The 15,233-nt window shown below is 39.2% G+C and overlaps 1 protein-coding gene and 1 long non-coding RNA gene across 3 annotated transcripts in view; one reads left to right on the top strand and one right to left on the bottom strand.

Moving 5' to 3' along the window:
• Positions 1 to 15,233, bottom strand: part of SRGAP1 (SLIT-ROBO Rho GTPase activating protein 1) — a 318,022-nt gene that overhangs the window by 219,979 nt on the left and 82,810 nt on the right. The window lies entirely within an intron of this gene.
• Positions 1 to 15,233, top strand: part of LOC129049139 (uncharacterized) — a 54,905-nt gene that overhangs the window by 2,122 nt on the left and 37,550 nt on the right. Inside the window, exon 2 of the long non-coding RNA XR_008511959.1 lies at positions 7,046 to 7,184. This is a non-coding gene — a long non-coding RNA (uncharacterized LOC129049139). The remainder of the gene's footprint in view (positions 1 to 7,045; positions 7,185 to 15,233) is intronic.

The following is a 15,233-nucleotide window of genomic DNA, read 5'->3' as shown; positions in this document are numbered from 1 at the left end:
ACTAAGCTTCATAAGTGAAGGAGAAATAAAATACTTTACAGACAAGCAAATGCTGAGAGATTTTGTCACCACCAGGCCTGCCCTAAAAGAGCTCCTGAAGGAAGCGCTAAACATGGAAAGGCACAACCGGTACCAGCCACTGCAAAATCATGCCAAAATGTAAAGACCATCAAGACTAGGAAGAGACTGCATCAACTAACGAGCAAAATAACCAGCTAACATCATAATGACAGGATCAAATTCACACATAACAACATTAACTTTAAATGTAAATGGACTAAATGCTCCAATTAAAAGACACAGACTGGAAAATTGGATAAAGACTCAAGACCCATCAGTGTGCTGTATTCAGGAAACCCATCTCATGTGCAGAGACACACATAGGCTCAAAATAAAAGGATGGAGGAAGATCTACCAAGCAAATGGAAAACAAAAAAAGGCAGGGGTTGCAATCCTAGTCTCTGATAAAACAGACTTTAAACCAACAAAGATCAAAAGAGACAAAGAAGGCCATTACATAATGGTAAAGGGATTAATTCAACAAGAAGAGCTAACTATCCTAAATATATAAGCACCCAATACAGGAGCACCCAGATTCATAAAGCAAGTCCTGAGTGACCTACAAAGAGACTTAGACTCCCACACATTAATAATGGGAGACTTTAACACCCCACTGTCAACATTAGACAGATCAACGAGACAGAAAGTCAACAAGGATACCCAGGAATTGGACTCAGCTCTGCACCAAGCGGACCTAATAGACATCTACAGAACTCTCCACCCCAAATCAACAGAATATACTTTTTTTTCAGCACCACACCACACCTATTCCAAAATTGACCACATACTTGGAAGTAAAGCTCTCCTCAATAAATGTAAAAGAACAGAAATTATAACAAACTATCTCTCAGATCACAGTGCAATCAAGCTATAACTCAGGATTAAGAATCTCACTCAAAACCGCTCAACTACATGGAAACTGAACAACCTGCTCCTGAATGACTACTGGGTACATAACCAAATGAAGGCAGAAATAAAGATGTTCTTTGAAACCAACGAGAACCAAGACACAACATACCAGAATCTCTGAGACACATTCAAAGCAGTGTGTAGAGGGAAATTTATAGCACTAAATGCCCATAAGAGAAAGCAGGAAAGATCCAAAATTGACACCCTAACATCACAATTAAAAGAACTAGAAAAGCAAGAGCAAACCCATTCAAAAGCTAGCAGAAGGCAAGAAATAACTAAAATCAGAGCAGAACTGAAAGAAACAGAGACACAAAAAACCCTTCAAAAAATAATGAATCCAGGAGCTGGTTTTTTGAAAGGATCAACAAAATTGATAGACAGCTAGCAAGATTAATAAAGAAAAAAAGAGAGAAGAATCAAATAGATGCAATAAAAAATGATAAAGGGGATATCACCACCGATCCCACAGAAATACAAACTACCATCAGAGAATACTACAAATACCTCTACGCAAATAAACTAGAAAATCTAGAAGAAACAGATAAATTCCTCAACACATACACCCTCCCAAGACTAAACCAGGAAGAAGTTGAATCTCTGAATAGACCAATAACAGGAGCTGAAATTGTGGCAATAATCAATAGCTTACCAACCAAAAAGAGTCCAGGACCAGATGGGTTCACAGCCGAATTCTACCAGAGGTACAAGGAGGAGCTGGTACCATTCCTTCTGAAACTATTCCAATCAATAGAAAAAGAGGGAATCCTCCCTAACTCATTTTATGAGGCCAGCATCATCCTGATACCAAAGCTGGGCAGAGACACAACCAAAAAAGAGAATTTTAGACCAATATCCTTGATGAACATTGATGCAAAAATCCTCAATAAAATACTGGCAAACAGAATCCAGCAGCACATCAAAAAGCTTATCCACCATGATCAAGTGGGCTTCATTCCTGGGATGCAAGGCTGGTTCAATATATGCAAATCAATAAATGTAATCCAGCATATAAACAGAACCAAAGACAAAAACCACATGATTATCTCAATAGATGCAGAAAAGGCCTTTGACAAAATTCAACAACCCTTCATGCTAAAAACTCTCAATCAATTAGGTATTGATGGGATGTATCTCAAAATAATAAGAGCTATCTATGACAAACCCACAGCCAATATCATACTGAATGGGCAAAAACTGGAAGCATTCCCTTTGAAAACTGGCACAAGACAGGGATGCCCTCTCTCACCACTTCTATTCAACATAGTGTTGGAAGTTCTGGCCAGGGCAATTAGGCAAGAGAAGGAAATCAAGGGTATTCAATTAGGAAAAGAGGAAGTCAAATTGTCCCTGTTTGCAGATGACATGATTGTATATCTAGAAAACCCCATTGTCTCAGCCCAAAATCTCCTTAAGCTGATAAACAACTTCAGCAAAGTCTCAGGATACAAAATCAATGTACAAAAATCACAAGCATTCTTATACACCAATGACAGACAAACAGAGAGCCAAATCATGAGTGAACTCCCATTCACAATTGCTTCAAAGAGAATCAAATACCTAGGAATCCAACTTATAAGGGATGTGAAGGTCCTCTTCAAGGAGAACTACAAACCACTGCTCAAGGAAATAAAAGAGGATACAAACAAATGGAAGAACATTCCATGCTCATGGGTAGGAAGAATCAATATCGTGAAAATGGCCATACTGCCCAAGGTGATTTACAGATTCAATGCCATCCCCATCAAGTTACCAATGACTTTCTTCACAGAATTGGAAAAAACTACTTTAAAGTTCATATGGAACCAAAAAAGAGCCCGCATCGCCAAGTCAATCCTAACCCAAAAGAACAAAGCTGGAGGCATCACACTACCTGACTTCAAACTATACTACAAGGCTACAGTAACCAAAACAGCATGGTACTGGTACCAAAACAGAGATATAGATCAATGGAACAGAACAGATCCCTCAGAAATAATGCCACATATCTACAACTATCTGATCTTTGACAAACCTGAGAAAAACAAGAAATGAGGAAAGGATTCCCTATTTAATAAATGGTGCTGGGAAAACTGGCTAGCCATATGGAGAAAGCTGAAACTGGATCCCTTCCTTACACCTTATACAAAAATTAATTCAAGATGGATTAAAGACTTAAACGTTAGACCTAAAACCAGAAAAACCCTAGAAGAAAACCTAGGCATTACCATTCAGGACATAGGCATGGGCAAGGACTTCATGTCGAAAACACCAAAAGCAATGGCAACAAAAGCCAAAATTGACAAATGGGATCTAATTAAACTAAAGAGCTTCTGCACAGCAAAAGAAACTACCATCAGAGTGAACAGGCAACCTACAAAATGGGAGAAAATTTTCGCAACCTACTCATCTGACAAAGGGCTAATATCCAGAATCTACAATGAACTCCAACAAATTTACAAGAAAAAAACAAACAACCCCATCAAAAAGTGGGCGAAGGACATGAACAGACACTTCTCAAAAGAAGACATTTATGCAGCCAAAAAACACATGAAAAAATGCTCACCATCACTGGCCATCAGAGAAATGCAAATCAAAACCACAATGAGATACCATCTCACACCAGTTAGAATGGCAATCATTAAAAAGTCAGGAAACAACAGGTGCTGGAGAGGATGTGGAGAAATAGGAACACTTTTACACTGTTGGTGGGACTGTAAACTAGTTCAACCCTTGTGGAAGTCAGTGTGGCAATTCCTCAGGGATCTAGAACTAGAAATTCCATTCGACCCAGCCATCCCATTACTGGGTATATACCCAAAGAACTATAAATCATGCTGCTATAAAGACACATGCACACGTATGTTTATTGTGGCATTATTCACAATAGCAAAGACTTGGAACCAACCCAAATGTCCAACAATGATAGACTGGATTAAGAAAATGTGGCACATATACACCATGGAATACTATGCAGCCATAAAAAATGATGAGTTCATGTCCTTTGTAGGGACATGGATGAAATTGGAAATCATCATTCTCAGTAAACTATCGCAAGAACAAAAAACCAAACACTGCATATTCTCACTCATAGGTGGGAATTGAACAATGAGAACACATGGACACAGGAAGGGGAACATCACACTCTGGGTACTGTTGCGGGGTGGGGGGAGGGGGGAGGGATAGCATTGGGAGATATACCTAATGCTAGATGATGAGTTGGTGGGTGCAGCGCACCAGCATGGCACATGTATACATATGTATCTTACCTGCACATTGCGCACATGTACCATAAAACCTAAAGTATAATAATAATAATAATAATAAATAAATAAATAAAGCTATAGAAATCATAGGCGATTATACAATAAAACAACACAAAAGTCTTCTAAAAAAAAAAAAGACATAATACGAAGGTAGGGAATGGGAAGTGTTGATCAAAGAGTACAAAGTTTCACATTGGGAAAAGGAATAGGTTTTGAGACCTACTGCACATCAGTGTGGCTATAGTCAATAATAATGTATTGTATATTTCAAAATAACTAAGAATGAATTTCCAGTGTCTCACCATGAAAAATGATAGGTAATCAAGGTGATATGTTAATTAACTTTATTTAATCATTCCACATGGTATACATATATCAAAACATCACATTGTACTCCATGAATGTATACAATTATGATTTGTCAATCAAAAATAATATTAATAATAAAAAACCTAAAAAAACAACAAACAAAAAGAAGACTTGAGCCCTACCCAGAAGGCAGGCAGAGCACAGACTCAGGAAGTGAACAAGTTGGTCTAAATTCAGCTGGACCACTTGCAACTTGGGTGACCATGGCCAAAGAACTTCACCTCTCTGAGCCTTCATTTTCCTCTCCTATGAAACTGGAATGATAACTATATTTATATCCCCCACAGGAGTATTATAAAGATTGTCTGAATAGAATAGCACAGCACCCAACACACAGCATAGGCTCAGCAACTCTTATTTATAACAAAAAATCCACATTTGCTTGCTGTTGAGATATTAAATTAGAAGGGTAATTTTGGAACATCCAAAAAGTCTATGTAATTGATGGTGTGAGGAAGAAAGAATCAGAGTGCTTAAACCAGTGGTATAATATCAAAGTACTATAAATATACATTATCCAATCATTTTTAGAACATGGAATTAAATTGCGGATTTTAGAGAGAAGGATAAAAGGAAATCCTCTTGAAACTGGCCAAGTTGTGGTCCTCCTCAGTCCAAAGTGATTTTTCACTCGCAATAAGGGACCATCTTATTTATGCATGAAGGTTTTCATTCTAGGCTTAGGTTACAGCGTGAATTAAAGAACAAAATGGGAAGTGTGAAAGGCATAATAAAAATTCTGCCCTAACAGACTGGGCCACTGTGGCTGGGTTAGAGGAAAGTGGGGTCAGACATAGGAAACCTACAGCTTCCCAGTATAAACATGAGGATGCCATCTCTATCTGTGGGCGGGCTGGCCTGATCAGTACAAGGACAGGCCACAGTATAAGGGCTACAGTATAAGGGCAGCAATCAATAATTTCATATAAAAATTATTCTTACTCCTTTTCTTTTTGTCCTCCTTTGCTTTATTCCTTTTTCTACTTTATATATTAACATGTGGTATCTGTGACTGTGAAAATTAAGTAACATATGCAAATTCTCAATAAATGTTAACATTTCCCTCAATTTTTCTTCACTGTATTACTTTCCCCAAAATTTGAATTCTAAAACACTGAAGGTGCATGATAATTTTAACTTCTGCACTGCAGGTACACCCCCCTAATTGGCATAATTTTAATAATGAAGTGTTTTAATATACACAACTATTAACAATTTTCCTCAAATTTAACTTAAACCCCTCATCAAAATTAAGACACTATACATCTCATTTATTTTTCCCAATGATCAGAAAGTGTAAAAGCTTAGCATTTGTCTGCCCTGATGAGAGACTAAGTCATTGATGCTGAAAGTAAATAGTTTATAATAATGTCAGCAGTAGATTCACCTTGAATATGAATGCTGGTATGATTTGCACCTGAAGCAGTACTACTTTAAATTCAGGCAAGAGAAGGCAGGCCACTTCTTCATAAGGAGGCTCTGCTACTAAATCAGGATCCAGGCAACAAATCATACTCACTTTAAATCATCTGTTCTTTGAAGCATTATGGACACATTGGATAACATCAAATGCAGTGACAGTCACCCCTCCTGTACCATGCCAAAATGATACCACTTGAGAGCCATAAATAGCCTCCAACCAGATGGCATGGCTTGGCTTAAGTTGTGATCTCATTTTTTAAGACAAAAATTTTAAATTAATTCATTTCTTAATTCAATCATTCATTTGGCAAATTCACATTGCCCCAGTACTATGTGCCAGGCACTGCTGAGACAGTACCTAAAGGTGAGAACTCTCTTGGAGACACTCACACATTTTATGTTTCACATCCTCACACAGGCTGGTTCTCAAGGAGCAAGCCACAAAGTAACCAAGTAACCCTTGAGAGAATGATCCCTCTGGGAGTTCCCCAAACTGCTCCCTCCTTCAATCCTCAATAAAAAAAGGTGGCATCACCAAAAACAAAAAGTCATGGAAACCCCTCATCATGTAATTGATAAAGTTCACTAGGGTATAAATTTGCTCATTCCTGTATTCTTTTTATTGTTGCAATGATTACAAATATTCTTTTTGAAAACCATATAGTAAACTAGCTATTGATGTTTTAAAAAATCCTTATGCTCCTCCAAAAAACTGTTCATGTGATGCCTAAACTAGATGATCTCTAAAATATGGATTCAACAAAGGCAGAATAATCACAAAAAGTTAATGAAGAATCTATTTCCGATTTACTTTATTCTTGGTCAATGGAGCACTATTAGGTTGGGATGAGAGGTACTTTATAGAAACCCAACTCATCTACAACTCAGACCAAAAGAAGGATGGCACCCACTTTCTCTGAGGATTAATCAAGGGGTCTAATAACTTGAAGAAGCTCTGAAGTAAAATTAATGTGGCTACAAAGATTTGAAGACATAGGTTTTATAGAGATCATACTCTTTTTTTTCTTTTTTTCTTTTAGATGGGGTCTTTCTCTGTCACCCAGGCTGGAATGCAGTGGTGCAATCTCGGTTCACTACGACCTCCACCTCCCTGCAACCTCCACCTCCCAGGTTCAAGCGATTCTCCTGCCTCGGCCTCTCAAGTAGCTGGGATTACAGGTACCCGCCACCACACCTGGCTAGTTTTTGTATTTTTAGTAGAGACAGGATTTGCCATGTTGGCCAGGCTGGTCTCGAACTCCTGACCTCAGGTGATCCGCCTGCCTTAGCCTCCCAAAGTGCTGGGATTACAGGCGTGAGCCACCATGCCCAGCTGAGCTCTTACCTTTTTGTTCACATATAAACTTATATAAATGTCTTATGTGGTCAATGTTCAAGCTACCAATTAATTAATTTAGTTCCTTAAGAACCAATAGTATAATCTATAGCCTTTACTCAAGTGACTTCCTCCTGAAATTAACAGATTTTTTGATAACCATCATGTATACTACTTGTATAAAATGAAGAAACTTAAAGGAGATTGTTACCAAAGTGTCTTGCTTAGTCTAATAGGAGAGAAAATTATCAAGGAATCTTAAAATGGGCATTCGGAAGCAGATAATTTTGATTAGAGAGACAGAATAAGCAATCTATTAAATATCATCTTAATTATGTACTGATGTAGCTATAATCTCAAACTTTTCACATAAAATCATTCTTTGATATCACTGGTTAAAAAAATTACAACAGAATGATTTCCTTATCCTAATCACCCCTTAAATTAAAAAGTGCCAAAGTAACATATTAATGTATAAACAAAATATTTAGAAGCCTTTATAAAATGATGTTGTAAGTATGGCCTTTATAAAATGATGTTGTTGTAAATATAATATATAGTAGCATGAATAAAATCTATCTATCTATAAGGCTGGGAGCAAGAGGGAGAGAAACTATGTCATGAAAAAAGTGACAGAGTTTGATCCAACTTTAGGGCAATAATGCATATAAGTACATAAAAAAAGGCTGGTAGGGTATTACAAAATATTAGCGGCATTTACCTCTGAGTGATAGGATTAGCATTTTAGTTTATGGATTGGTCACCATATGATTTCTGACTTAAGTAGGTGAGTAGGAAAGGTGACAAAATTCTTTTCCTTTGTACCAACAGTGAGTTCCCAGGAAGGCTAGCTGCAAACGCAATGCAGATATCCTAGAGAAGATGCTACCAAACGTTTTCATATTATCTAGTTAGCCCGTGGGTTATGGAGCAAGTAGCAAGTCTTGGGGTGGATTTCTCCTTTTAGTAATTAAACAGATCTACTCTTGTGGTTGACCACAAGTTGGATCTTTCATTCATTAAGCACTGACTGAGTCCTTCTGCACCAGACTCTGTACAAATGAATATACAAAAAAGAAATGGCAATGTTTCTTCCCTCAAAGAGCTCACAGTTCATTGGGAGAGACAAACAGATGCCTCCCATGCAACAATGCCCAAGATATTGCAGGGTATTGCAGGAACACAGACAAGGAGCACTTGCTCTAACGTGAGCAACTACAAGCAATTTGGTATGGCTGGAATGTGAAGGATGGTGCAAGAAGTAGCAAGCACTGATGCTGGAAAAGTAGGTTGGAGTAGGATCATGGAGGCCTAGTCTACCATGGTAAAGAACTAAGACTTTGACTGAATACTTGAAAAGTTTCACTTGTGAGGTAACATGCTAAGTAAAGAGAAACTTCATTGACTTCAGGGCATCCCTAATGCAAAAAGTCTGCAAATCTGTAAATGCTACTGAAATGCCTATTGTTTACAACAATCCTGTTTTACATATGGACATCAGTTGAGTTAGAGTTCCTGCCCCAAAATTCCTTAAGCTACATTAGAAATCAAATTCCATAGACTAGAAATCATCTATCTTGGGCCAGGTGCAGTAGCTCATGCCTGAAATCCCAGCACTTTGGGAGGCTGAGGTGGGTGGATCACTTGAGGTCAGGATTACAAGACCAGCCTGGCCAACATGACAAGACCCTGTCTCTAATAAAAATACAAAAATAAGCCCAGTGTGGTGGTGGGTGCCTGTAACCTCAGCTACTCGGGAGGCTGAGGCAAGAGAATCACTGGAAGCTGGCAGGCAGAAGTTGTAGTGAGCCAAGATCACACCACTGCAGTCCAGCCTGGGCGACAGAGGTGAGACTCAGTCTCAAAAAGAAAAAAAAGAGAGAAATCATCTATCTTGATTTCCTTCACAATAAATAGTGGATGCAGAGTTGTGATGGCTAAGGAAATATAAAATGGAACTAAGACATTTTCCAGCAAGTTTTTTTTGAAGAGTTTATCTATCATAACCAAAAGTATTTCTCTTAGAAAGGCCTATAAAATCAATTCAGATATTTGAGCAATCCTCTGTTCCCCAATTGATTTATTCAACAAATCTTCATTAAATGTTCTCTATGTACCAGGCATGATCACAGATCACTGCAGCCTCAGACTCCTGGGCTTAAGCAATCCTTGAAATTATATTCTTTAAGAACGTATAACAGAGAATCCTTAGTTGTGCCAGGCGTGGGAGCCTATGTACGTGTATACGTTAGGGGAGCAGGGGTTGTGAGTGGCTTTTCCAAGGAAGTATCATTTGAGCTAAAATCTAAAGGATGATGTTACTTAGAGTTGTATTCCAGGTTCAGCCTGTGCAAAGGCCCAGGAAGGGAAATGAATTTATGCCTTCAAGAAACAAAGAGATGCCCAGAGAGAAGAAAATAGCTAGAGATGGCGCTAGAGATATGGGCAGGAACCTGGTCATCCAGGTCATATTGTGGATTAATCATAAAGGCAATAAAGAAGCCTTGAAGGGTTTTGAACTTGGAGGTTCAAAGTGAGCCAGCTGCAGAGTCGACAATGGATTATTGAAAGATTAGAACAAATGCAGTTAGGAGATTATGACAGCACTCTAGGTGAAAACTGGTGGTAACATAACTGGCATTAGAGTGATCATGATGGAGATGGAAAGAAATGAACACATTCTAGAGATATTTTAGAAGTAAACTGTCAGGTGGTGGTAATGGAGTGGTACTGGTGATAAGCTAGGGGGAGATACTAAAGATGACTACCAGATTTCTGGCTTGTCGAACCAGATGGATGGGCCACCACTCACTGAGATAAGGAAGAAGTTCAAGGGTGGGACAAAAAAACATCTGTTCAGTTTTGTACATGTTTAATTGAAGGTACTTTTGAAACATCAACAGATGACATGTCAAGTAGGTAGCTACAAATATAATGAATATATATTCTCCATATTAAAAAACCTTTTCATTTTCTCCCCAACCCTACTCTTCTTTTCAAGGTCTTTCCCATTTCGTCAATGGATCTACATTCTCTGTTATTCACTCCCAAACCAGGATATTATCCTTAATTCCTCTCTTTTTCACACCTCCATCCAAACCATTTACAGGTCTCACTCACCAGCCTACCTTCAAACTACGTCCTGAATCTAGCTTCTCACCACCTTCTTCACCAACACTGACAGAAGCCAGAACTATCTCTTGCCTTAACTTCTACATATCCAACTCATCTCTAGGGTCTCATTCTCATTATCCCCTATAATCTAATCACATAGAAGCCAACATATTTTAAAAACATTAATCAAATCACGTTCCTCCCTTCTAATCGCCTTGTCATGTCTTCTCATACTCTCATATCAAGTCTAAAGTACAATATTTACCATGGCATCCCAGGTTTTAGGAGAACTAGCCTCTCCACTCCTTCCCAACCTTGTATCTCCAGCTCACTTCTCTTTATTCGCAAGGACTCTCTTGCTACTCCGTGGACATCTCAGGATAATTTCAGCCTGTGTTTTGTTGCCTTGGAACATTCTACCCATCAGTCATTCATGGTTTGGTCTTTCACTTCATTCAGGTTTCTGCTCAAGTCACCTCTTCAGAGGCTATATCTCAATAGTTATCAGGAAATGTCAATGAAGACCACAATGCAATGTTATCTTATACCCACCAGACTGGCAAAAATTAAGATGTTTTATAATACCACGTGCTGATAAAAAGTGGGTCTGCCGGAGCTCTTAATCACTTACGAGTGGGAATGTAAACTGGTGATGCTCCTTCAGAAAACAATACAGTCATATCACGTGAACTTGAACACTGACATACCCAATAACCATGCAATTCCACTCCCAACAATAGGCCATGGAGAAACTCCTGTATATGTGTGTTAACAGGAACACATGAAAATGTTTAGCAACATTGTTCAAATAGCGGAAAGCTGGAAACAATCCAAATATCCAGCAACAGGGCAATGAATCAATTGATTCTGCATACTCACCCAACAACACATAATTCAGCTTTTAAAATGAATGAACTACAGCTACATGCAACAATGTCAAACAGTTATACTATATTTACAAATCAAAACAAACAAGCAAAATTAGCTGTATAGTACTTATGAGCATATTTTTAAGGGATAAATATCATTTTTTAAAAAAAGGCAAGAGAAAAAAATTAGGAAGTAGTTGCTTCAAAAGATAGGCAGGTAGATGGGATGGGGCAGAGCACAGGTAAGTGCGACAGAATTGGTAGGGCTTTTGTTTGTAGATTAGGTGGTAAGTCATACATATGACAGTGTTATCCCTTATAATTTTCAAACATAGTTGTGTGTGTGTATATATATATGTAATGTTAAGTTAAAACAATTAAAATACTGGCCAGGCACAGTGGCTTACACCTGTAATCCCAGCACTTCAGTAGACCAAGGCGGGTGGATCATTAATATACGAATATATATTAAATGTTAAGTTAAAACAATTAAAATATTGGCTAGGCATGGTGGCTCACACCTGTAATCACAGCACTTTGGGAGGCCAAGGCAGGTGGATCACTTGAGCCCAGGAGTTCCAGATCAGCCTGGGCAACATGGCGAAACCCTGTCTCTACAAAAAATACAGAAAGTAGCCAGGCGTAGTGGTGTGTGCCTGTAGTCCCAGCTTCCAGTCCCAGGAGGCTGAGGTGGGAGGATCACTCCAATCCGTGAGGCAGAGGTTGCAGTGAGCCGAGATTACACCACTGCACTCCAGCCTGCACCACAGAGCAAGATCCTGTCTCTAAAAACCAACTAAACAAACAAAAACACAAAAAACACCTCTCCCCAAAAAAACCAAAATACAAAATAACTAACATACCTCTTCTCTGAACTTCATTTGTCTTTATAGCACACGTCACTCCCCAAAGAATATATACATACACACTGACTCACACTCATGCACTCATTTCCTTGTTTATTTTAAGTCTCTCCCATTAGAATGCAAACTCCCTAACTGTGGAGTCTTCGACATTCTTGTTCACCACAGTATTTCCAGGCCTAGAAGAGTGCCCGGCATATACAATAAATATTTATGGAATAAATGAATAAATGGATGAACAAATGGCCTAGTTAGTGCAAACAAAGCAATAGAGCACTGGCTAGTGCAACAGCTCAAGCCTGTAATCCCAGCACTTTAGGAGACCGAGGTAGGCAGATTGCTTGAGCTCAGGGGTTCGAGACCAGCTGGGGCAACATGGTGAAACTTCATCTCTACAAAAAATACACAAATTAACTGGGCGTGGTGGCACATGACTGCAGTTCCAGCTACTCAGGAGACTGATATGGGAGGGTCACTTGAGCCTGGGAGGCGGAGGTTGCAGTGAACCATGATTGCACCACTGCACTCCAACCTGGGTGACAGAGTGAGGCTTGTCTTAAAAAAACAGAGAAAGCAATAGAGCATAAAGGGCTTAGTTCATGAACCCTGAAGTCAGACACTTCCAGGTTCAAATCAAGGCTCTCATTAGTCTTCTTAGCTGGGTGACCTTGAATGAGTTGCTAAACTTCACTGGGTTTCTGTTTTCTCATCTCTAAAACAGGGTAATGGGGGGAGGAGCGGTTGTGATGATTAAAAAAAGAATTTAGCACTTTGTCCAGCACAATATTATTCTTGCACAACGACAATGTAATTTCCTCATAAAAAATGGCCTTTTATTGCTCAAGGACATAGCTTTGAGCAATTTGCATTCTTTACACAGTTTTACCATGACTGATTTTGTCCACACCCAATTTTAAAATGTGAACCAATTGGGCATCCTATAGTTGTTGCTACAGTTTGCTCAGACTAAGGACATGTACTAGGGAAATCTTGTAGCCACCAAACTTCCAGTGAGTATGGCACAATATAATCTTGCATTTGTGCTAGCCACTAGCATAGGAAATCAGCAAGACGAGAATAGCAAAAATAACAGCCATTTATTCACGGTTTTCTGTAGGATAAACAACACAGACATATCATCCCATGAACTCCTCACAGCTAGCTTGGGAAATTGCTGTGTACAAGAATTACAGAAAGCAGGTTCATTATAAACTGTTTTCAGATTTGGGCCTAAGCACGTTCTGAAATAGAGACCATATTCAAATAGTAATGAGAAATTCTTGAGAGTAGATTTGCACTATCAGCTATAATATATCCTTTTAAAACAAAACAGAAAGCAAGCTCTTTCACACCCTAGATGATGACTTATTTTATAGTAGTAAAACCCAGGGCCTTCACTGCTGTGAAGCCCATGTAGTCCCTTCCAAAAATTATGGTAGCAAATTCAAAAGGAGCAACTGCACAGTGCTGTTGACTCACATTGCTCCCAACACACTCACAATAAAAATGAACTTTTCAGTGAACTGACCTATGTTTTCCACCCTGGACTCTAGCCAAGACCCAGGCATCCATACCTCTAATGGACCATGCTCTCTTAGAGAGCCCTAGGTCTTTCTGGGAGTCTTTTCCAGTTCTGCTCAGGATCCAGGTCCAAAGGACAGCCCAGGGGTTCCAATGACTCAGGAGAATCCCAGATTAATAATAATTACTCATCATAACAATAATAATGCTTTATACAGTGCTTACTATATATCAGGCAGTATTTATTCTTAGTGTTGTACATATATTTGCTCATTTAATCTGCATAACTATCCCATGGGGTAGATATAAAGCTTGCAATATGACTAAATCTCACAAGTGAGATTCCTGAAAATGAACACATGAAATCTATATGCAATCTGACCTTGCTGAGCAAGGTGAGACCACAGCAGAAATCAGCAGCCCATGCCAAATGATCCTTGGTGGTACTGGAAAATGGTCTGGCCTCGTGGTTTTGATCAAATGGCACACTCTCCTCTCAGATCCAAACCACAACTTCCCCAAAATTAATCAAGGAGAAATAAATGGATAGAGGGTGGAGCAGAAGAAAGAGTACTTAATTTTTGTCACATTTCACACCCTAACTACTTCTCATTAAGTCTACTGGCCTGCATGCGATTCCCAGACCTTTCTTAAATCTCATGACTTTCATATCATCCCGGGCACCTTATGCCCCTTCTCAGCTTTCAGCATAGTCACAACTTCCTCTGGCATTTCTTCCTGATTCAAATGTTCCCCGTCATTTCCTTCCAGCCTCTCTATGCTTAGAACACTCTGCACACATTTCCTACAGTATGTAATTACTGCTTTCAGTTTTAGTTATTTTGTCCTTCTCCCCTTTAAACTTTTAGCATCTCAAGACCACGGATGACATTTGTTTTCCCATTTTCCCAGCATCTGGTATAGAGCTGGCTGAGCTGCTGCAGACAAGTAATAAATGTTTACTAACTGAATGAACTAAGGAAACCATGCTCCTCAAAGATGGCACACAATTTCTCACCACCCACCTAAAGGTGTCTCAAACTGGTGGGGATCTGCTTGATTTGTAATGAAGGAATTATAAAACAACCTTTCAGGCTGGGCATGGTGGCTCATGCCTGTAATCCCAGCACTTTGGGAGGTCAAGGTGGGCAGATCCCTAGAGCTCAGGAGTTTGAGACCAGCCTGGGCAACACGGTGAAACCCCATCTCTATAAAATCAGGTAGGCGTGGTGGCGCATGCCTTGTGGTCCCAGCTACTCGAGAGGGTGAGGTGGGAGGATCGCTCTAGCCTGGGAGGCAGAGGTTGCAATGAGCCATGATCACACCACTGCACTCCAGCCTGAGTGACAGAGTGAGACCTCATCTCAGAAGAAAAAAAAAAAGAAAAGAAATCATTTCTGAGCACTTTGCTTCCAAGCCCTAGAATTTAAACTTGCCTCTTTTTCAGTAAAACAATAACCAATACTACCACCTATGACCAAGGCTTCTATTTCATTCTTGAGACTTCTCACTTCATTAATATCCA

The sequence above is a fragment of the Pongo abelii genome, chromosome 10 (genome assembly GCF_028885655.2).
Source record: "Pongo abelii isolate AG06213 chromosome 10, NHGRI_mPonAbe1-v2.0_pri, whole genome shotgun sequence".
Classification (NCBI taxonomy): domain Eukaryota; kingdom Metazoa; phylum Chordata; class Mammalia; order Primates; family Hominidae; genus Pongo; species Pongo abelii.
The sequence above is the reverse complement of the archived record's forward strand: the minus strand, read 5'-3'. Positions and strand labels throughout refer to the sequence as shown.